The sequence below is a fragment of the Mustelus asterias genome, chromosome 5 (genome assembly GCF_964213995.1).
Source record: "Mustelus asterias chromosome 5, sMusAst1.hap1.1, whole genome shotgun sequence".
In the NCBI taxonomy this organism is placed as follows: domain Eukaryota; kingdom Metazoa; phylum Chordata; class Chondrichthyes; order Carcharhiniformes; family Triakidae; genus Mustelus; species Mustelus asterias.
Genome location: NC_135805.1, coordinates 58293713 through 58319064, shown reverse-complemented (window position 1 = coordinate 58319064; position 25352 = coordinate 58293713).

The window sequence follows — 25352 nt, the reverse complement described above, 5'->3', positions numbered from 1 at the left end:
CTGAAATGAGCCGCTGCCATTAAAATTTAATGGAGTGGTTACTGTGCAGGTGGTGAGAGCAGTGCGGGAGGTCTTCATTCAGTGGATTACAGACCTTTCATACAGCTTCTTTCATGAAGTGCCTTCTTCTTATACACAACTCCTCAATAATGTCTTCTCATGATCTGTGCTATCTACGTCTTCTATGTGAGGGGGTTAATATCGAGTGAACTCTATCTTCCTAAAATGTTGTCATTTGCTGCTCTTTCTATGCCATGCTAATGGCACAGAGGGGAGTACAGTAAGAAGTCTCACAACACCAGGTTAAAGTCCAACAGGTTTATTTGGTAGCAAATACCATAAGCTTTCGGAGCAATGCTCCTTCATCAGATGGAGTGGTCTCTGTTCTCAAACAGGGCACAGACACAGAAATCAAATTACAGAATACTGATTAGAATGCAAATCTCTACAGCCAGCCAGGTCTTAAATGCACAGACAATGTGGGTGGAGGGAGCATTCAACACAGGTTAAAGAGATGTGTATTGTCTCCAGACAGTACAGCTTGTGAAATTGTGCAAGTCCAGGAGTCAAGCTGTGGGGGTTACTGATAATGTGACATAAATCCAACATCCCGGTTTAGACCGTCCTCATGTGTGCGGAACTTGGCTATCAGTTTCTGCTCAGTGACTCTGCGCTGTCGTGTGTCGTGAAGGCCGCCTTGGAGAACGCTTACCTGAAGATCCAAGGCTGAATGCCCATGACTGCTGAAGTGCTCCCCCACAGGAAGAGAACGGTCTTGCCTGGTGATTGTCGAGCGGTGTTCATTCATCCGTTGTCGTAGCGTCTGCATGGTTTCCCCAATGTACCATGCCTCGGGACATCCTTTCTTGCAGCATATCAGGTCGACAACGTTGGCCGAGTTGCAAGAGTAGGTACCATGTACCTGGTAGATGGTGTTCTCACGTGAGATGATGGCATCCGTGTTGATGATCCGGCACGTCTTGCAGAGGTTGCTGTGGCAGGGTTGTGTGGTGTCGTGGTCACTGTTCTCCCGAAGGCTGGGTAGTTTGCTGCGGACAATGGTTTGTTTGAGGTTGCGTGGTTGTTTGAAGGCAAGAAGTGGGGGTGTGGGGATGGCCTTGGCGAGATGTTCGTCTTCATCAATGACATGTTGAAGGCTCCGGAGGAGATGCCGTAGCTTCTCCGCTCCGGGGAAGTACTGGACGACGAAGGGTACTCTGTCCAGAGGGGAGTGCCATACCTGCTGCTGAGAAGCCCTCACTGCAGTTAAGGAGGGGAGTTGGCGGGGGGGGGGAGGCATGTGAGGGAGCAGAATCAAGGAATAAGAAGCCAAGTTCACGTCCAAGCCTGTAGCATGTTGAAAGATTTGCTATCGAAAGTGTCCAGAAATTGCATGCTCAGAAACTTGCTTCTGCCTGTCTCAGCTGGCAGCTGCCGCACCTTATAGCTGTCAGTGTGAGTTACTCCAAGCTTTAAAGCAGAAAATTGCCTCATATTAAGCTGATCTTTCTCTAAACCCTAGCTATAACTGAACACTACATTCTGCGCTCTCTCCTTTCCTTCTCCTCTATGTACTCTATGAATGGTATGCTTTGTCTGTATGCCGTGCTAGAAACAATACTTTTCCTTGTATACCAATACATGTGACATTAATAAATTAAATCAAATCAAGTGATTTAACGGCAGAAAAGACTTTTGCTAATCTTCCTACAGAAATATTATTGCTGCATTTCTATATGGGGTAGCACGGTGGCGCAGTAGGTAGCTCTGCAGCCTCACAGTGACAGGGAGCCAGGTTCAATTCTGGTTTGGGTGACTGTGTGGAGTTTGCATGTTTTCCCCATGTCTGCGGGGGTTTCCTCCAGATGCTCTGGTTTCCTCCCACAGTCCAAAGATGTGCGGGTTGGTGTGCTAAATTGTCCAACATGTTTAGGCTAGAGGGGTTAGCTATGGTAAATGTGTTACAGGACTAGGGCAAGGAGGGCCTGGGTATGATACTCTGTCAGGGAGTTGATGCAGACTTGCTGGGCCAAATGGTCTCTTCTGCACTGTACGGCTTCTATGCTGATTCTTCTATGATGATTGATATGCTGGAGAAAACTGTGAGGGAATTCATCTCCAAGAGATTATGTTTTACACACACAAACATAGAAACTAGAAGCAGGAGTAGGCCATTCGGCCCTTCGAGCCTGCTCCGCCATTCATCTTGATCATGGCTGATCATCAAATTCAATATCCTGAATTATGTGAAGATGGAAGGTTCCAGTGAGCCAGGAGGTTTGGAAAATAGTAAAGAAAGTAAATTAGTTTACTTTTGGTGTAAATGAAAGTTTTTTTAACCATGAGATCAGAAGTGAAGACAAGATGTCAAAAGAAACATTCATGCTTATCGTGTCTCCTCTTAGTTGGAAGTTGCAGCAAAAGGTGAAAGAGAGAAATTGGAGAAGAGAAAAATGAGACGAAAGTAGGACCTCATGAGAAAGCAAAAAGAAAGGACAGAATGACCAGTGAAGTATGAATCATTGCGATTTAAGAAAATACCATTCCCCATTGAGGGGACGCAAATTAAAAGTGAGGGGTGGGAGGTTTAGGGGGGATTTGAGGAAAAACATTTTTACCCAGAGAATGGTAATGGTCTGGAATGCGCTGCCTGGGAGGATGGTGGAGGCGGAATGCCTCACATCCTTTAAAAAGTGCCTGGATGAGTACTTGGCACGTCATAACATTCAAGGCTATGGACCAAGTGCTGGCAAGTGGGATTAGCTGGGCAGATCAGGGCCTTTCATGCATTGGTGCAGACTCGATGGGCCGAAAGGCCTCTTCTATACTATCATATTCTGTGATTCAGATTGAAGTGAAAAGTGGAAGGATTGGCTACATCAGTCCTGTGTATCTTAAGAGACCCTAGTACATTGTGTTATTTTAGCCTGGTATTTGAATCTGGTACATGGTTTGGATGGAGAGAAGAAACTTCCATAGTAAGGGCTGTAGTGCGAGAGGGAGTTGGTAGGTCTCACACAGCATGCTTCTTGGCTTAACTTTGGCTTTCCTGGTATCTCATGGACATTGCAACTGAAATAATCACCCTCTGAATTGGCAGTGTAACTGTGCTCGGATTCTCACCTGCCAATGGGAGCATTTTTGCAAAGTACTATCATTGTGTTCAGATTGCAAAACAATCAGGTAGCTGTGATCCATTGCCAGATATGATTACAGTAACCCCTCCTAAAGTCTTAAGCAGTGATGGAGAAGATGTGAGAGGAATTGGTTAGTGGGTAAGGCGTTGGAATTGAACAAAGAGCTAAAAAGCCGAACAGTCTGAAAGAGGCAAGAAAAAGTAAAGTTTAACAGTGTGCCTGTGAAAGTGAGATCGAAGAGAAAGGCAGAGACATCAACGTTTTTTGAATGGTAACCACATTCAACTCTTGCGACATCCTTGGGGGACTTCGCTTTATCAGGACCTTGGTTCATCCAAGAGCAGCCAAAAACACCCATTTATGAGAACGACTTATGAAATATAAAAGCAATGTCGAGCAAACATGTTCACAATAGACTTGTAATGATTTGGCTCAGGAGACCAATAAAATTGAAATAGATCTCTGTTCAAGTTATGCACTGTTGTACTTCAGAGTTTTGGCTACCTTCATGTCACCTCTTATTTTGCATCAGCTTCACTTCTTCAGATTATTCTTCAATGGTTTTGAATCCATGAAGCAGACGCTAGTACAAGACTGGAAAGGCATGGTAATCCATCTAATGCAGGCAGATGTTCAGAATTTAGAAGGAAAGCTCACTGGGGACAACTCTATCAGGTCACTGCCAGATGTTTCATAAAAGTCTTAAATTTCACACTATTTCAGTTATGATGCTATGACACACTGTTACAACAGAGATTTTAAGCCTGAGTATTATCCTGGGCATGTTCAATTACCCCAGGATCCCTAAGAGATTTGTAGGCCAATTGGATAAAATACTCAGAGGAAGTTGTTCCTACAATAGAAAATAGTTACAGGAGAGGACAACTGCTCTTATAGTTTGGTGCTAGAGTATATGCAAAATTAAGTTTTATGAAACGGATACAGCAGGTACAGATAACTTTGGGGAAATATGATGTGATGGCCATAATGGAGACCTGCCTCAAAGAAGAGCAGGGCTGGTAGTGTACAAGGTGTTCAGGAAAGATAGGAAAGGGGAGAGGTGGCAGTTTTGATAAAAGATGTCTTGGAAAGAAGATGTCCCAAAAGAGTCACTGACAGAACTCATTTGGCTAGAGCTGAGGATCCAAAAAGGTGCAAATGACATCTATTGGTGTGGTTATTAGGTGAAAGATGTAGAGGAACAAATTTGCAAGGAAATTGCAGAGAGGTGCAAGGATTATAGTTAAAATGCAGAACTTTAATTATCCGAATATAGACCAGGATAATAGTAGTATAAAGGGAAAGAGTTCCTAGAGTGTGTTCAGTAAAACTTTCTACAGCAATATTTTTCAGTCCAACAAGAGGCTCTGCTAAGCCTGGTTCTTGGGAATGAGTTGGGTCTTGTGAGTCTCAGTAGGGGAACATTTAAGGGACACTGATCACTATATCACAATGTTTAGGTTGGCTATAGAAAGGGGCAAAGAATATGCAGAGTAAGAATAATTAATCAAGGGGAAAAGAAAACTTGAATGGGGTAAGAATGGATCTGATCCAAATAAGTTGGAATCAAATGTTGATCGGAAAACTCTAGCTGAACAATGAGCTGCCTTTAAAAAAAGAGTTGGTTCATGAATGGCCATATTCCCGCAAAGGGGAAAGGTAGGGCAAACAAATCCAGAGCTCTCTAGCTGACAAAGGAGGTAGAAGTTAAGATGAAGAATTAAAAGTTTGCTGATGTCAGATGCCTGGTGGATAATACAATTCAGAACCAGGCTCAATATACAAGGTTGAGAGGGGGATTGAAAAAGAAAATAAAAGAAGCAAAGACAGAATATGAAAAGAGACTAGCTGCTAACATAAAATAACCCAAATGTCTTGTATAGACATATAAATAGTAAAACAGTGCCAAATGAGAAGTGTGGATGATTGGGTATCAAATAGTGGATTAATGCATGGAGTTAGGGGGCAGAACTGAGGTATTAAATAAATATTTTATATCTGTCTTTACCAAGGACCTGACATTGTGCAGGTCGTGGTGAAATAGGAGGTAGTTCAGGTACTTAAAGGAGTTAAAATTAATAAGAATGGGGTATTGGATAGATTGTCTGTACTAAAGTTGACAAGGCACCAGAACTGGATAAAATGCCTTCTGAGAAACTTGGGGAAGTGACAATGGAAATTGTGGAGGCACCGATGGCCATAATTTTCCAATCATCCTTAGAGTACAGAGTATTGGAGAATTGCAAATGTTATACCCCTGTTCGAAAAAGGGTGTAAAGATAAACTCAGCCACTGCAGGCCAGTCAGTTGAACATCAGTGATGGGGCAGCTTCAAAAAATGATAATTTGGGACAAAATGAATAGTCACTTGGAGGAAAATGCAGGTTAATTAAGGAAAGCCAGCGCAGGTTTGTTAAGGGCAAATCATGTTCCCCTAATTTGCTTGAGTTGTTTTGATGTAACAGAGAGGGTTGATGAGGGTAATGTTGTTGATGTGGTTTGCATGAACTTCCAAACGGCATTTAATAAATGCTCTACAACAAATCTGTGAGCAAAGTTAGAGCTTGTGAAGTAAAAAGACAGTATCATCATAGATATGAAATTGGCTGAGTAACAGGAAACACAGAGTAGTGAGTGGGTAGTGGATATTTTTTGGTCTGGGGGCACAGTTACCCCGGGGATCGGTGTTAGGACTCCTACTCTTCCATATCTATATATAATTCATCTAGATCTCGGTGTACAGGGCAAAATTTCAAAATTTATTGATGATAGAAAACTTGGAAGTGTGGTAAACTGTGATGAGGTTAGCGTAGAATCTCAAAAGGATGCAGAGATGTTGAATGGGCAAATGGCAGATGAAATTTAATGCAGAGAAGATGCAATGTAAAATAAATAGTACAGCTCTAAAGGGAATGCAGAAGCAGAGGGACCTGGCTGTGTATGTGCAGGGCTGATGGCCTAGTGGTATTATCGCTAGATTATTAATCTGGAAACTCAGCTAATGTTTTGGGGACCCAGGTTCGAATCCCGCTACGGCAAATGGTGGAATTTGAATTCAATTTTAAAAATCTGTAATTATGAATCTACTGATGACCATGAAACCATTGTCGATTGTCGGAAAAACCCATCTGTTTCACTCGTATCCTTTAGGGAAGGAAATCTACCGTCCTTACCTGGTCTGGCCGACATGTGACTCCAGAGCCACAGCAATGTGGTTGACTCTCAACTGCACTTGGGATAGGCAATAAATGTTGACCAGCCAAGTCCCAAGTCCCATGAATGGATAAAAAAAATATTGAAGGTGGTAGGACAGGTTAAGAGAACAGCTAATAAAGCATAGACCATCCTAGGCTTTATTAATAGGGCACAGAATACAAAAGCAAAGAAGTTATGTAAACCTGTATAACCCGGGTTCAGTCTCAATTGGAGTATTGTGAAAATTTCTGGGCACCACACTTTAGGAAGGATGGGAAGGCATTAGAGAGAGAGCAGAAAAGATTCACAACAATGGTTCAGGGGTGAAGAACGTCAATTACGAAGATAGATTGGAGAAGTTGGGACTGTTTTCCTCAGAGAGGAGGCTTGATAGAGGTATTCAGAACCATGAGGGGTCTGGACAGAGTGGATAGGGAAAAATTATTTCCATTGGTGGAAGGATGGAGAACCCGAGGACATAGATTTGAGAAGTGGCAATATGAGGAAATATTTCATCACGCAGTGAGAGATTTGGATCTGGAATGCACTATTGGTGTGGTGAAGGCAGATTCAATTGAGGCATTCAAGAGGAATTTGGATTAATATCTGAAAAGGAAAATGTGTAGGGCTACAGGAAGAAGGTGGGAGAATGGCCCCCACAGAGGTTCAGGACAGACGTGATTGGCTTGAAGGCCTCCTTCTGTGCTGTACCGGTTCTGTGAATCTGATTTTGCTTTGGCCTACACATTCCATTACCTACAATTTGTCCCACCAATGCCAACTTAAGCAATTTTAAAAAGTATTTTTAAAAGTAAGAATTAACATTGTACAACTCCACATCTTCCTATTTCCATTCAATATTTCTATCTGTATTGACACCGGGGGTGTATTTATCCCATTTTCCTCAGTGTAGGTAGGTGACAGGAAAATAGGTATGTTCCTTCCATTGAACTCTGAGCAGAGAATATTCATTCACAATTAATAATTTTATTAGCATAAAATGTAGATATTAGTTGTAATTTTATTCGCTAACTTATTGACTTAAATTTTCTCTTTCTAAAACAAGAACAAGATAACTCTTTTTGACTTGGGTGGGTAGGACAGCAATTTTGCTGGGCTGCAAACACCAGGAAAACACAGCACAGGGGTGTAAAGTTAGAGAAGCAGAAAGCGTGACACTGGGACCAGGCTAGGAAAGAAGCAAAGGTAAACCAGAAAATGGGAAGGGGCAGCAACAATAGCAGGTGAGGTAGTGGCACATCGGGTCCTGAATTTGGACCTTTTTTTATGCATTCTTTCATAGGATGAGGACATCACTGGCAAAGCCAGCAATTATTGTCCATCCCTAATTGCCCTTCAATTGAGTGGCTTGCTAGGCTATTCCAGAGGGTAACTAAGAGTCAACCACATTGATGTGCGTCCAGAATCACATGCAAGCCAGGTAAAAATGGCAGATTTCCTTCCCTCAAGGACATTAGTGAACTTTTATGATGATCAGTGATAATTTCATGGTCACCATTACTAAGACCATCTTTCAATTCCAGATTTTTAAATTCCGCTAGCTACCATGGTGGCATTTGAACCCATACCTCCATAGCAAGAGTCCGATCCTGTGGATTACTCGTTCAGTGACATTCCCACTATGCTGCCATCTCCCCTATAAGTGTCATTGTGGCAGAATAGAGATGCATCCCTTGGCATGTGTAGGTGAAGATCTCACAGCCTTGCTGCTGTGACAAAAGTTGTAGCAAATTGCTCTAATTGATTACCCTTTGGAAGAATAGTACCAAATTTATGCTAATAAAGCAAAGCATGCACAAACTTATTATCAAACATATTTTTTATTTAAAGTAAAAGTTGGACTTGGCAGTCCACATGGAGTGAGAAGTTAGAAAACAGCCCCGATGGTGCAATTTCCTGAAAAAGTGTCCTTCAAATAGTTGACCAGCATTAATTTGAAATTATTCACATATCCATGAAGATTAGACATAAGCTATCAAACCCTAGAAAAAAATGGCTGCCGTATGAAGCCCCGTCAGGATCTTGTATGTTTCAATAAGATCATCTCTCATTTTTCCAAATTCCACTGAGTAAAGGCCCAACCTTCTCTTTCCTCATAAACAACCCCTTCATCCCAGTAATCAACCTAGTGAACTCAGCAGGTGAAAGTTAATGCAGTGAAATGATGCAGTTTGGAAGGAAAAATGAGGAGGAGAAATATAAACTAAATGGTACAATTCAGAAGGGGGTTCCAGAACAAAGTGACCTTGATGTTCACATAAATCTTTGAAGTTGGCAGGACAAGTTGATTAAGCTGTTAAAAACATGGATCAGAATTTTATCCTAGCCCCCCCCATCTCCCCACCTCCCCCACTCTGGCGGGTTCTGAGACAGGAGGGGAGTGTGAAATCGCATGGACGGGATTTCTTCCGGGGCCCTGCCTACCCTGACCTGGTTGTGATTTTATGGTGGGGTGGGCGGGGCCTCAGAGGGGAAGCCTGTTCTTGCCTCAGTTAAGGGTTCAATTTCAAATCCGAAATTGAACAAAGATGGGAGGGGGGCACCATCAGAAGCCCCCTTACGGCCCATGACCTCCAACCCCCACTCTTACCTATCACCAGATCTAACCATTTCCACCTTTGATCACAACTCCTCACAATTATTGACTTACCTTATCCTGGTAGTGGACCTTCCATGAGTCTTCACTCCCCAACTGGCAGCCAGATCTGGAAATCAGGCTGTTTTCCTGACAGGAAATCAATTTTAAAAATCTCAGTGGCATTTTCCCAACCAAACTCACTTCTCCCACCCCAGAATCCCACCCCAGTAAATACCAGAGCCTGAGGATATTTCATCCAGAGGATACATTACAAAGCCGGGAGGAGACGATAAAAGTCATAAATCGCCAGATTTTTGAATGGAGTTGGGAAACGGGAAGCAGCTCTGTTTTTGTTAGGTGGTAGATGTTGGGGGTTTGGAAGGAGACTTGGTGAGTTGCATATGGAGATGGGTTTCTTGTCTAATTTAAGCTGGCAGGGACAGGAATGGATGTAGGATAAATACACCCAATGCAGTCATACTGAAGCTGAGGGGGAGATTGCTACTGCACCACAGGGAAGCCAGATACCACAGGGGAGTTGGAACTAAGCACCCATGGGGGAGAGGTAGGAGATCCTCTCCCGAGAGGGTGGCAGGAGAAGACTACCTTGTCATGTCTCTTTTCAGAATCAACTCCCTCTGCCTCCCATTCCTCCTCTTCTTTCGCCTCCTAACCCTACCCCAATGAGCTGTTCTCTTCCAGGGCCTCACTGTTCTCAAGGTCCGCACCTCTCTGGAGAGTGAAGCAGATGGCCAACTTGCAGGAGGATATTGCAGTGCAACTCATGAATGCACTCGGTTCCGGACCCATACACCCTGAGCCTGCCATGGCCCCTCAGATGTTAATCTGGTGTGTTGTCCAGCATTGGTGAAGAGGATATGCCACCTGCTGAAGCTCCAATGTGCAGCCACTTGTGAGATGCTGCAGACATCAGCACTGACAAGGACACAAGATGTCTGTTTACATCTGCCTGGAGAACTGCAGTCTCTTTCAGCCTTCTCCAGGTATCTTTGCTTCAAATTGTAGATCCTGTACTCAGGATAGTGTCCCCTTCTCCTTTGTGCCCCATGTCCCTTTCTTCTGGCCTCCTGGTTTCCTGCACTCTGCCCTTCTTGTGCAACCAACAGTAGCTCATCTCCAATGGCCTCAATTTCTGAGGGTGCAGCACCCACTTCCAGTGGAGTCTAAACCACCTTGCCCACTGCTCCAAAACACACATATGCCAGGAGGGTGATGGGCAAAGTTCTTAATGCTGGCTCCTCCCTTAACCTGTGGTGGACAGCAAAGTTAAAAATATAAAGAATGACCACAGCTGTCAATGGGAACTGCCCACCCACCCCCCACCAGCTACCTCCTGGGTCTGCCACTGGGAAAAGAATAATCTTGCTCATATCTAATTTTTCCTCGGGGAATTTGCACGGTAATAAGATTCGATTTAGGGGAACTTGACATCTTGGCACAGCCCTACAGTTTTTCAAGGCACCTGTTTAATTTTGTAACAAACTCCCATGTGCTGACTATCTACGCAAGCTTTGCTACTCTTTGGGCCCGATTTTACTAACAATTGCACCCGCTTTCGGGCGCGAAATCGCGGTAAAGTCGGGTGTGAGGCCTTTATCGTGATCTGCACCCACGTCCGCGCAGATCGCCACTTTACCGCGACCCGCGAATGGCGGGGATCCATTCCACGCCCAAATCGGGTGCAACGACGATTTAAATGTATTTGCATGCATTTAAATTGAATTAATGAACTGCCCGCCCAACTCGATCAGCATTTCCCCCTTTACCACCTCGTTTGCCGATCCGGAACCGCGCTTTTAGGGACCTGCTAAATAAAAGTCTGTGTCGGATACTCCAGCCTCTGAAGCGCGCGTTCAGAGCTTCCAACGGCTCTCTGACTCAGATCAGTGGTGGGGGGAGGAGGGAGGCGGGTCAGATCATTCTCTGGTTGGAGGGAAGTGAGGTCAGATCGTTGTCTGGTTGGGGGGGGGGAGGAGGAGGCGGGTCAGATGTATCTCTGGTGGGGGGCGGGGGAGGGCCAATCATTGTCTGCTGGGGGGGAGGGCTGATCATTGTCTGGTGGTGGGGGGGAGGACTGATCGTTGTCTGGTGGTGGGGGTGGGGAGGCGGGTCAGATGTTTCTCTGGACGGGAGGGGGAGTGAGGCCAGACCATTCTCTGGCGGGGGTGGGGGAGTGAGGCCAGATCGTCATCTGGGGGGGGGGAGGGGGGGTTGGGGGAGGGATTGAGGCCAGATCGTTGCGGGGGTGGGGGGAGGAGGGAGGCCGGTAAGATGTATCTCGGGGGGGGGGGAGGCATATGGATCTCTGGTGGGGGGGGGGCACATGGATCTGTGGTGGGGGGGCAGATGGATCTCTGGTGGGGGGGGCAAATGAATCTCTGGTGGGGGGGGCAGATGGATCTCTGGTCGGGGGGCAGATGGATCTCTGGTGGAGGGGCAGGGGGGTTCACTGCCACTCTGCGGGCGATCGGTGGGGGGCAGGGGGGCAGCGGTGGCAATCGGCCTGGGTAGTGGGGGGGTGAATAAGGGGGACACACACACATCACTGTCCCCCTTATCCACCACCCCCCACTACCCAGACCGATCGCCACCCCTGCCCCCCTCCCCCACCCTGAGACACACCCTCACTCCTGTTTTTCGCTCCCGGGCCGCTTTCTCCGCTTTCTGCGGCCCGGGAGCTATCTGACACGGGCACGCTTTTTCCGATTTTTTTTTTTCTAACTGCGCATGCGCAGTTCAGAGCTCCGATCGTTCCGGCAGCACTAAGCCCCGCCCACAGTGCGAATGGGACTGGAGATGGCTGAGAGCGTATGGGGGCGCCTGAAAGCGGATTTCTAAGTCGGATCTGTACTACGCCCAGATTCGGCACTTCAAATGAAAATGGTAAAATCGGGCCCTTTGTGTATAGAGCTATGCTGTTCCCATTTTACTAGAAGTTTTGAGTCTGGCAGCAACAGTCTCGGCAGCCCTAAATTTGTACGTGATTGGGTATCAGGTTAGGTTGGAAATAGGTAGTCTGGCAAAGCGTTGTAAGAAATTCTTATGCCATTACATCCAACACAATTAGCACTGACCACTTTGGAACATATGATGCTATGCCTGTGCCCTGGATGTAAGTCTTTTTATTGTAATCTATTAATATTAATTCAAAGTTCCTTAATTCGAATAATTTTATTTTTATTGCTTTCTGTGTTAGTCATGTTATTGAGTTCAACTGGACAGTTCAGTGGCACAGTGGTTAGCACTGCTGCCTCGTAGCACCAGGGACCTGGGTTCAATACTGGCCTTAGGTCACTGTCTGTGTGGAGTCTGCACGTTCTTTCCGTGTCTGCATGGGTTTCCTCCGGGTGCTCCAGTTTCCCCCCACAGTCCAAAGATGTGCAGGTTAGGTTCGTTAGCCATGCTAAATTGTCCCTTAATGTCGGGGGGGATTGGCAAGGTGGGCTTACAAGGGATAGGGCCTGGGTGGGATTGTTGTTGGTGCAGGCTCGATGGGCCGAGTGGCCTCCTTCTGCACTGTAGGGATTCTATGATTCCAACTGATAAAATGATTCAGATTATTTTTAGCATAAATTCTTCAAATTATAAAGTGGACGGAAGACTTTACTTAAAGAAGATTGGAAATAAGGAATTAGGTTTGGATTTTCACTGTTGGCATCATGTGAGAACAGAGGCAGGCACCAGAAAACATGCGCTGACTGCACGGGTGCCAGCCACTTCCTGCTTTCATGGCCCAGATGATTTTCATGAGGGAGGAAGGTGATGTGTGAGCAATTTGCTCGCAGTAATGATCAGGCCAATTGAGGAACTCACTAGGAGCTGGTCTTTGAGTCTTTCCACATTTCCACTGGGGCCCGACAGCCTTCAGAAACTGTCCATTGGAGACCTGCTCAAGTGTGACTGCATTTTGAATGGAAGGCATCGACTTAGAAGAAGCAATGTAGAACCTGAGTGGAGCAGGGAGCTTCCTACCCCCTCACAGGAAAAGTTAAAAAAAATTCCTCAAGTTCCCACCCTATCCGAATCCAGGTCTCCACTTGTCCTCCAAAATATGAAAAATCCATGTTTTTAAATATGAATGTCACTAGTCAAATGTCAACCACAGCAACGGCTGCCAAGCGGAGTCAGAAGGTGGCACACCTTTCTCATCTTTGACTCTATCCACGAATTGGCCGGCAAAACTGTCCCCGACCCAATTGACGGCTCGCCTTCACCAAAATACTGGCAAATTTTCTTTCAAAAATCACCAACGATTCTGAACTAAAATGTCGCGTTTTAGGAAGGAAGGCATTTCTATATGTAAATCAGCATAATTGATGATTATGTTACCTCAAATACCATCATCATCGTAGGTTGCAAATTTTTCTAAATTCAGAACCCGTGGTTTGTAAAATGTAAACAAACACTAATTTTCTAATTAGATTAATTATCATATGTAAATTAGGCCTAATTAGTAGACCTAATATCTTGTTTTGTTGGTAGTCAAAGTAATTACATTTTTCTGTATCTCGAAAATAGGAATTACAACTTTTGAGTTGCATGGGGAAAGTTTGTTTTCTAATCAGTTTAATTTACATATGTAAATGTAATTTAATTATTGTGATTCATTAGTATGTTATCCCTAATAGCAGAAGTGTTATATCCTTCATGCTTCTTAACATAGGACATGTGCATTTTGCATTATTAATAAGAATGTAATCCTAGAAGAGGCTGCTTTCATTCCCATCTGTCGCACAGAGGAGTGCAGACACAAATGGGGACATTTTGAATAAAGATAAGTTGATATGTTTGCTAATTTTTGAATGGAATTTAGCATGAGTTTCAAGGGGGAGGACCCCACATGACCACAATGCTGTCTTCTGGTTCACATTTATGGGAATCCCTTGTAAAAGCAAAGGTTCCATGGTTTAGTGATTCCTCTTCTGGGCCATCTGGAAAAGGCAGGAGCTCCAGTTTCCCAGGGATAGCAGCAGGAAGGCTCCCGTTGAACAAGGCAGCCTGGACACTGATATCAGTGGGTTTGTGTCACTGGGGCCCACTCTGAATCTCAGTGCAGTGCGGGAAGAGGAAGAACGAGTTGTTGCGCTCCACTAGGATAAGTGACACTGTTTACCCACTGCGGTGTGACACTCATAGGGGCATCAAGTAGTGTAAGTGTGTGCAAGTGCAGAGGGATGTCACACAGGAGTTTGGAGTGCAGGCCTCAAAAGTAGATGGATCATGTGCATTGAATGTGTGGGAGCCACAGAATGCTGTGAATGTTGTATCAGTTGCAGGAGAAGGAGGATGTCAAAGACTTATTGGAGAGGTCTCAGAAGCTGTCACGGGATGCACGCTCATCAAGTGTTTATGCACCCATTGGGATGGTACTGAATCAGTCTGTCTATCTGCAGGAGACAAATGCTCATATTCACTGGGACTGCAATATGACTGGATGAGGTGTCACAGAATCCTCATTCTATTTGCGGAAGAGGCTGTGGAACTTGCTGGGGAAGACTGGTACAGAGCACGTGCTGTTAGAGAGACAGTAGTGTCACAGCCATGAATGAGGATGTGTCCAGTCTGGTGTTCACAAATGGACACACAGGAGTAACACTGAAACAATGTTGAGAAAACCATTGCTGAGCAGAACCACTAGCTAATCCTTTTTGTCCTCCACCACAAGTTCCCGCAGCCAGTCAAAGAACAAAAAAAAAGAGACAGCCTTTCTCGATTTGCAGCGAGATCTCCACCTTGAGCACCACTTCAAAACACACAGAGTAAACATCATCGTGGCATTTCCCTGCAATCTGCACCAGTGCAAAGACATTCGCCTCGGTGGGTACTCTTCTAGGGTAGTCATGATGTGGAGACATCGGCGTTGGACTGGGGTGGGCACAGTAAGAAGTCTCATAACACCAGGTTAAAGCCCAACAGGTTTATTTGGTAGCACCTGATGAAGGAGCGGCGCTCCAAAAGCTCGTGCTACCTGGTGTTGTGAGACTTCTTCTAGGGTAGGCTCAGGGTCACAATCTAGTGAATGCATTACTGCCTGTAGCTGATGGAGGATGTGACAGCAAAGGTCTCTGACACTCGGAGGATTGCTGGATACCAGGCCTATGCTGAGCCCTTTGCAGATGACAAGCCTCTGGATTTAGTCATAAGTGACATGATAGAGATACAGAGATAGGTTGTAGCATCAGGCAGAGATACCAGAGACAATGCACAGACTTGAACAAAGGCTGATGGAGTCTGTACTTGTAGTGAGTACTTTCATGGTTCCAGCATGTGAGTGCCTGGCTTCCTCCATGTAGAGGGTGGTAACCGCCATGGAGGGCCTGGTCTGGCAGAGTGCTCAGTGGGTCTCAGATTTGCAGCTTGCAAAATGCACAGTGCAGCAATGGCTGGATGAGATGGGGATGAGGCAACTTGACTCCCTCCAAGAGCTCCCTTTTCTCAAGGAGTCAAAGAGATTCCCTTGCGTACTGAGGGGGAGAAGAATTACCAGCATGGCATCTGGGGGGCTTCATTCTAGGATACTCCAAAGGTGTCCTACCTCTCCATTCCCACTCTGTCAGTGATTGCATCTCTTCCAGGAAGTCAGACTGAGGAGACCCTCAGGAGGTCAGAGCTCTCTAGGCTCTTGACCAGCAGAAGATGTTTGCTGAAGTCATCGCGGGCAAAAGGCCTTAACAGTCCATCTCAGCTGTGGATGTTGGGGCTGCACCTGGATGTAGTAATAGAAAAATAAAGATAAAGAAATTATAAGGGCACAACTATGACGCAGGAATGTATATGGTAAAGTCGCCACAGTCCCAGATGACCATAGACTGCTGCTGTCCCCTTTGAGAGGAAGAGCTGACAGGTGGTGATTTAACCTGAGGTTCACCACAGCTCAAGGCTGGGAGCAAAATTGAGAAGACAACAAAAACAGAAAATGCTGGACAATCTCAGCAGGTCTGACAGCATCTGTGGGAAGAGAATAGAGTAAGAGGTCTCACAACACCAGGTTAAAGTCCAACAGGTTTATTTGGTAGCAAAAGCCACTATCTTTCGGAGCGCTGCTCCTTCGTCAGGTGAGTGGGAGTTCTGTTCACAAACAGGGCACATAAAGATACAAACTCAATTTACAGAATAATGATTGGAATGCGAGTCTTTACAGCTAATCAAGTCTTAAAAGGTACAGATAATGTGAGTGGAGAGAGCATTAAGCACAGGTTAAAGAGATGTGTATTGTCTCCAGACAGGACAGTTAGTGAGATTTTGCAAGTCCAGGCAAGCCGTGGGGGTTACAGATAGTGTGACATGAACCCAAGATCCTGGTTGAGGTCGTCCTCATGTGTGCGGAACTTGGCTATCAGTCTCTGCTCAGCGACTCTGCGTTGGAAAGAAGTAGAGCTGGAATGGAGAAGTGGAAAAATAGAAGTGAAAAAGAAGGATGTCCCAGACTCCCTGCCCCAGACTCCCTGCGCCTCTCCCCGCCCCAGACTCCCCACTCCAGACGCTCTACCTCCCTCCCTGTCCCAGACTCCCTGTCTCCTTTGGTAAGCCACCCTGTCTCGTACCCCTTAGACTGCCTCCACCAGATCTGTCATCGCATTGTTGAGCAATGCTCCCTAAAGAGAAAAAAAACTGTGGCTACTCACTCCAGCTCTAGTATGCCAACAATCTCGCCTACTTCACCCCACTTATGTGTCATTGTAAATCTGAAGGCGCACATTGCTTGCTTGCTGATAGCTTCATTGGGAAGGGGAACTTAATTCTGGTGAGATTCCCTTTTAATTTAGTATGTATGACATACAAGTGCATGAAAAAGGGCTTCCCGATGCTTGCCAGCAGGTAGCTCGACCAGCGTTCCATCTTTCCAGAACGTAATAGCGTGGTTTCATCCCGCCATTGGGAAACAGAATTTTGGCTTCCCAATCTCAGGAGCAGCCGAAGATTCCACCCTTTGCATCTAATCCAAACTACTGGGAAATGCAGCAATTGTGAGGAGAGTGTACAGGTGGAAGCTCTTAGTGGAAAAGTGCCTTCTCGGCAATCGGGAGCTGGCGAGCAGCAATTGGAAGAGTCAGAGTGATGGATTCATGACCATTTCACACTATCCACAGTATCCTTGACTGGGTAATTCACCAGTAGTGGTCTTTCTTGCGGAACATTTAAGAGCTTCAATAGGCAGCCATGTTTAACTCAAATCACAACATAATGATGCAGTTCACAATGTCCCAGTTTTCTGCTTCTGATCCTAACAATGGAATCATTCTATTTAAATGTACGGGGATTGTTCCGATGCTGCCCTTTGTAGGATTTTATCCAACAGAACAAAGAACACTGGAGATGATCAGGAATGTTAGGGCAGTGGTTACATGGCTGTATTAGTGTGCCAGAGACCTGGCCCAATGATCCAGAGATAGGTCAAATCTTGCTAAGGCCACTAGAAAATTAAATTAAATTAAATCAATCTGGAATAAAATGCAAAAATCTGTAATAGTGATCATGTTGTAAAACCCATTTGGTACATTGCTGTCCTTTAAGGAAGGGAATTGCTGTCCTTACCCAGTCTTGCTTATATGTGACTCCAGGCTACATAGGATATGTGGCACAAGTAAATATCGGTGGGGTACTTTTTGTTATTATTTATGCATGTGGGTGTCACTGGCAGGGCCAGCATTTATTGTCCATCTCTAATTAGTCTTGTAAAAGTGACGGTCAGCTGCCTTCTTGACAACCGTGTGCTTTCTAGACCATTTCACAGCATCAGAATCTCTCCCAGTAAAGAATGCTGAGGGGTGACTTAATAGACTTCACTAGGGCCTCCTCCCATCTTTCCTCATTTGATTCTACGATTGTAACTGCCTGTTCTCTTCTCCCCCAATTGCTTGTATAGTTTCCCTTTAAATATATCGACCATCTGCTTCAACCACTCCATGTGGTAGCAAGTTCCACATTCTCACCACTCTTTGGGTAAAGAGGTTTTTCTTCTGATTTCCCTATTGGATTTCTTGGGGACTCTCAAATTAATGGCCTTTGGATCCATTGAGTCTGCACCTGACTATCTGAAAGAGCATCTTACCCAGGCCCACCTCCCTATACCCGTAACCTTGTGCATTTACCATGGCAAATCCACCTAACCTGTACATTGTGGACACTAGGGGACAATTTAGCATGGCCAATCCACCTAACCCGCACATCTTTGGAGTGTGGGAGGAAGCTGAAGCACCCGGAGGAAACCCATGCAGACACAGGGAGAACTTGCAAACACCACACAGATAGTTACCCAAGGCCGGAATTGAACCTGGGTCCTTGGAGCTGTGAGGCAGCAATGCTATCCACAGTGTCACCGTGCCACCCCGGTTTCTTTCTCACATGAGGATACGTTCTCTCTGTATCTGCTCTAGCAAATCTTTTCATAATTTAAAAGACCTCTATTAAGTCATCCCTCAACATTCGTTGTCAGGAGAGACTCTGATGCTCTGAAATGGTCTAGAAAGCACTCAGTTGTCAAGAAGGCAGCTGACTGTCACCTTTACAAGAGTATTTCTACTTGGTTAATAAATACTGGCCTTGCCAGTGATACTCACATGCTGTGCATAAATAATAGTAAAAAATACCCCACCAATATCTACTTGTTAATGACAAGAGAAATCGACCTCCACCAGTTGACTTAATTACAGTACTGAGCCGTTTGTTGCAACGAGACCCACAATTGGGGCAGTACGGTGGCACAGTGGTTAGCACTGGTGCCTCACAGTGCCAGGGATCCGAGTTCAATTCCTGGCTTGGGTCACTGTCTGTGTGGAGTCTGCACGTTCTCCCCATGTCTGTGTGGGTTTCCTTCGGGTGCTCCCGTTTCCTCCCACAGTCTGAAAGATGTGCAGGTTAGGTGTATTGGCCGTGCTAAATTCTCCCTCAGTGTACCCAAACAGGTGCCGGAGCGTGGCAACTAGGGGATTTTCACAGTAACTTCATTGCAGTGTTAATGTAAGCCGACTTGTGACACTAACAAATAAAAAAAAAACAGCTACAAGTAGCACTCAAGATCAACTCTGCCTTTAAATTTAATACTTCCACCTCCTTCCCAGTTATGATCAGGAATATTGGAAAGCATTTTCACCAAATAGTTTTTTTTCTCACTGTTTTATTAAGTGGCTGACTGTCATGGAGCAATTGAACATATTAAGTAACTATCCTGACCTGCGGTAGTTACAAAGCCATGTTTACAGTCTGGGCTGAAATAGGGTATGATAATGAAGAAACAGAGGCTGGGAAATATTGGAGTAAAAATGAATCTACAATTATTGGCCCTGAGTTGAGTACAGTGAGCATAACCATATCACAAAATCACAACATGAAAATTCATGTCTCAGCAGTCAACAGATCTCAAACTGATGGTTGACAAGGTTAATAACTGGTTTACATTTAATTGACATAAAGTAGAATGAACAATTTTCAAACCATGGAAAACCTTTTTAAAACCGTGCATTACAAGAAAAAACCAGGATTAAAGTGCAATGAGTATTTTTCATTATCGCTGCAATTTCCAGCTTCTTAATGCTTTGGGCTTGTCTTTACTGCTCGATCAAACTTTACACCAGACATTTCTACTTATAACAGTAAAGTTTATCAATGGAAGCAGCTCGAGATTTTCAGGGAATGTCTCTCAATTTCACATGGAAAAAGGTTAATAAAATGTTACTTTTTTTCTTGAGCAACATAAAATCACAAAGATTTCATTCCGAATAATGAGTAGAAATAATGATAAATTGAATAAGGCTGGGGACAGCACTGCCTGCAAATTTCTATCCAAGTCATGCATCAGCCTGTGGGGGTGATTTTCCAACCTTATCACATCTGATGCAGATCCTGCCAATCCTGGAAAATAGCGTGCGGGCCTAAAGAATTGTTTCCGCGCCCCGTGCCAAACAGTTTGCAATCATCCCAGTCTCTTCCTAATGGCATGAACTGGATCGCACCCAGAAAGGGCGTGAGGCTAATCAGTAACATTTAAATATGCACAGCCCATTTGACACCCAGTTCCCGGGAACTTCCGAACTTTGGATGCGGTACGGGAATGACGAGAATCAGTACTGGTCCCCACTAGCGGAGACCAGGCATGATGGTTACACCAGGGGGGTGGGGCTTGGAAGCCACTGAAGCCCCTGGGTGGTTAGGGGCATGGCCAGGCAGCGTCCATTGGGCAGTACCCGCTCTGCAGTCAGGCTCATCAGCATGTGTAACCCAACCCTCAGTACCAGTGTGTAACTCATCACTCTCCCAAAAACTGACTGAGTGTGGGACGATTGCGGAGTGTGCCTGAGAGACCGGTGTGGATCGCTCCGATATTCTCACCTTTATAACATTTAGACTGCAATTTTCCTGAAGTGGGACTAAGTGCCCATGCGAGCAGGAAACATGGAGGGTTTCCCACTGGTGTTAGCAACGTCTGTCAGGTGGGATTTTCCTGATAGACTGTTCCAAGACAGGGCCGCCCTTTTAAAAGCTCTGTGCATACCTTGGGCCTGAGTGCACAGCTGGACAAACTGGAACCACCACTCCCAATTCCCCCATCACCACCCCCTCATCTCCAACCCCACCCCAGGTGAAATTACCATCTCCTCTCTGACAGAGGGCTTCAAAGGGGTCTGCTCACACCTGCGGCCTCTGACAGGGAGAAGGGAAAACGTCCGCTGCAGAATGGAGTTCTGAAGTGATTTAAAATCCTGCCAGGTGACTGGACGGAGGGCATGGAGATTAAAGTGACTTGGCCAGTTCAGAATTTGCACAGCTGTCAGGCAGGAATGCAAAAATTGATCACAGGGCTGCCAAGGGTGATCTTCAGGTCTGCCAGGGCTAGGAGGGGCAGTGCAGTCATGAGACTCCCATCCTGGGGAAGAGTGGTGATCAAATCAGATCAAATTGGCCACATTCATTGGCATCTCATCTCCCTTGCCCCCAGCCCGAGCCCAGCCAACACCTGAGGGATCCTGCCTCTGCAGCCTGACAGCAGCAGAGGGGGCAAATGGCCGCTGGACCTACCTCCTCTAGCCCCCATGGGCACCAAGGCGCCAGGCCAGGGTGTCAGTGCTAGGGTGCCAGAGTCAGTGCACTGTTGGCACTGCCAAGGTGCTTGACCTGAAGGGGATCGGAGGGGAAAGGTTGTCTGAGTGGGGGATTTGGGAGGGAAGGGAGGCTATGTGAGGTGTCTGAGGGGGGAGGGGGCCTGATTGGAGGTCGGGTCAGATAAACCTGATGCCTGTGGTGTGGTGGGGGAGGATGCCTCCCATTGCTGAGGGGTTGGTGGTGCTTCCTCGACCTTCAGGCTCTGACATACCACTTGTGTGGACCTGTACAAAAGCCCGCCCAGTGCAGATCCCACTGGGGCGGGGGGTGAATATCACGGGCCACTAATTAAGCCCGCTAATTACATTGAAATATGTGGTTTTGAAAATGCATCAGGTTCACACCCACTGTGGCTGGGAACCTAATCAGGGCTGGCAGCACGGCCTGGGAGGGTTGCAGTGGGTTTGGCATCTAGCGCAAAACCTGCTTTCCCGCCGACTCCTGATTCTCTGGGCCATCGCGATTCGTGACCAGATATAGCGGGCTCGGCGAATCCCCCCCCCTTTGTTTTTTTTTGGGAAAATTCCACCCTGTAATCTCCATTCCTTCACTGTCATTGGATCAAATTCCTGGAGCTCCCTTCCTAAAAACGCTGTGGATGTACCGACACCACATGGGTCGCAGTGGTTCTCAAAGGATGGACAGTAAATGATAGCTATGCCAACGGCGCCCATATGCCAAGAACAAATTTTTAAAAATGAATGTCTTATTTACTGCATACAGTCTGTGCAATTTCCCTTGAATAAAAGTGTCATCTTTATTAATGGAAATCAGAACTTCAAGGAGTACTAACCACGGGTCAGGTTTCACAGGAAATGTAATTTACTATTCTCCTGTATTTTTTTTCTAATCCAAGCAAGCAGCTGCTTTGAAAATTAAGGCATTGGCAAGAAACATGTCTGGATGCAAAGACATGTTGGTAGCCTATAGCCTTCATGGATAAAATTGACTTTAGGCCACAGATTAGGTTAGATGGGGTGGAAATTATTCATCATATTTATTTTCCCCTAGGCCACGAATTCATCATTTATTTTAAATCCCCAACTGACAATTAAAAAAAAAAATGTTTTGGGGCTCCAGTTTTACAGGCAGTTTTTTTTTAAGGTAATGTTACATTATTTTGATACTCCTTTCTTTTTCGCATCCGCTCCAACCCAAATGTTTTTCTTAAAGGGTCATGGTTCGTATCATCTGGTTTGCCTGACAGAAAATATTTGCAATCAGTGAGGCCCTGGAATTGCGAGAGCTTATGTTCCAGCTTTATATACTGAAGTTCTCAGGATAGCCTTTTGGCAGCGCATACACTGACTGGGACTTCAAAATGAAATACAAAAGAGAGGCGTGCATTGTTACGGTGCTTTTACGAGCACCAAATGTCTCAAAGTGCTCTAGCTCTCTTCGGTGCAGACTCGATGGGCCAAATGGCCACCTTCTGTACTGTAGAGGTTCTATGAGAGGTTCTCTCTCCACAGATGCTGCCAGGCATGTTTTTATCTCAAAATACTTCACAGCCCCGTGGTGTACTTTTGAAGTGCAGTCGCTATTGCAATGCAGGAAATGCAACAGCCAATTTGTGTACAGCAAGCTCCCACAAACAACAATGTGATCATGATCAGATAACCTATTCTTATGTTGTTGTTTTGAGGGATAAATATTGACTAGGGCACCAGGGACAACTCACCCAGCTCTTCTTTAAAATATTGCCATGGAATCTTTTATATCAGCCTGAGTGGGCGGGACACGGCCTCAGTTTAAAATCTCCTCCCAACAGTGGCATCTCTGGCAGCACTCCCTCAATATCCCACTGGAGTGTCAGCCTTCATATTTGTGCTCAAGCCCTCACTGAGGATGAACCCAGAATCTTGTGACTTGGAGGAGAGAGTGGTAACAGCTGAACCACAGCTGACACCTTCAAGGACTTTAGTGTAAGAGGGTTGACTATGACCAGGGATGAAGGCCCAGATTTTTGCCCCCAGGTTGGGTGAGGTGCACAGAGGTAGGAAAACTTCTGGCTGTGCGAACTCGACTTTTAAAATGGCTGCCAACAGGTTTGATTTTCATTCTGGGGTGGGGTGGGGTGGGGAGTGGGGGCTGGATTGGAAGTTGGCCTGCCACACCCAGAGTGAGTGCAGAGGCTGCTGGGTGCTGAGGCGGGCTGAGTAAAGATCTGCCTCAATGCTCTGGCACTGTTTTGCAATGTATAAAAAACCCTAAAAAACATCCCTCCACCCTCACCCCCTGCATCCTCCCTATGCCCGATCCATGCCCCCCCCCTAAGCTAACTCTTACCCCCACCTACATCCCAATGCTCCTCATATCTCCATAACATGACTTGCTCCATTCTCAACCCCCATGGTCCCTCAAACTCCTTATGACCCCCACACTTCCATCGCCCTATGCAAACTTGGTGCCAATCAATACCACCCACCCAACATTCTTTGTCCTTAACTCTTCCATTTCAACTCACCCAATATCCTTAGACAACTCCTTGACAACTCTGACAGCTGGTTTGCTCTTTGACAGCTGGGCATCTCTTTAACAACTCTTTGACAACTGGTCAGTTTTTTGATACTTATTTGACTGCCAGAGGTTCTTTGACAGCTGGAATTTCCCAGACAATTCTTTGACAGCGTGACAGTTATTTAACTCATACCTTCTTAAATGGTTTGGTGTCATACTTTGATTGATGACACTCTGTGAAGTGCCTTAATTGGGACATTCTACGATTGTAAAGGGGCTATATAAAAGCAAAACCATCTGGGAAATGCTGAAAATATTCTTCCAATTTTTTTTTTATTCATTCATGGGACATGGGCGTTGCTGGCTAGCCAGCATTTATTGCCCATCCCTAGTTGCCCTTGAGAAGGTGGTGGTGAGCTGCCTTCTTGGATCACTGCAGTCCACCTGCTGTGGTTGACCCACAATGCCATAGGGAGGGAATTCCAGGATTTTGACCCAGCCACTGCAAAGGAATGGTGATTTCTTTCCAAGTAAGAAGTTTAACAACACCAGGTTAAAGTCCAACAGGTTTATTTGGTAGCATAAGCCACACAAGCTTTTGCTTTTGCTACCAAATAAACCTGTTGGACTTTAACCTGGTGTTGTTAAACTTCTTACTGTGTTTACCCCAGTCCAACGCCGGCATCTCCACATCATGATTTCTTTCCAAGTCAGGACGGTGAATGGCTTGGAGGGGATCTTGCAGGTGGTGGTGTTCCCATGTATCTGCTGCCCTTGTCCTTCCAGATGGAAGTGATCGTGGGTTTGGAAGATGCTGTCAAAGGATCTTTGGTGATTTGCTGCAGTGCATCTTGTAGATAGTACACATTGCTGCTATTGAGCATTGGTGGTGGAGGGAGTGGATGTTTGTGGATGTGCTGCCAATCAAGCGGGCTGCTTTGTCCTGGATGGTGTCAAGCTTCTTGAGTGTTGTTGGAGCTGCACCCATCCAGGCAAGTGGGGAGTATTCCATCACACTCCAGTCTTGTGCCTTGTGGATGGTGGACAGGCTTTGGGGAGTCAGGTAGTGAGTTACTTCTCACAGTAGTTCTAGCCTCTGACCTGCTCTTGTAGCCACTGTGTTTATGTGGTGAGTCTAGTTGAGTTTCTGGTCAATGGTAATGCCAAGGATGTTGACAGTGGGGGATTCAGTGATGGTTACACCATTGAATATCAAGGGGCAGTGGTTTGAGTGCCTCTTTTTGGTGATGGTCACTTCCTGGCATTTGTGTGGTGCGAATGTTACTTGCCACTTTTCAGCCCAAGCCTGGATATTGTCCAGATCTTGTTGCATTTGAACATGGACTGCTTCAGTCTTCCAAGATTTAAATTTTCCCCCTTGCACCATTCCTGACTGTGGGCCAGATAGACACTGTTCCTTGGTTACCGCTATGGTCACTCTGGAGCAGATGTTGTGACAACAGAAGATTATCACTGGTATTCTACCACCCTGCCCGCCACAGAATCAGAGCCGGTGAGGGGTGGGAAACTGAAATGCCCGTTGATCTCGGGCGGGAATTTCCAGTCTCGCTCGAGCAAGACCATAAAATCCTGCCCTATGTGTTGACTCCTGCTGTAGCTTTCATTCCCTCATGAAGAAGCACTTCTGAAAAGGTGGTTCCCAAGAAGACTCTGGCAACAATCATGCTCCTGCCACAGTGGCAATGAATATGAGGAACTTGCAACCAACAGTCAGCACGGTCAACTGAACATTTGTACTGGAATTGTCATACTTACAAAGGAAAGGAATGGAACTGCATTTTTCATAGATTTATATAACCTTTTTCACTGCTCTGGACAAT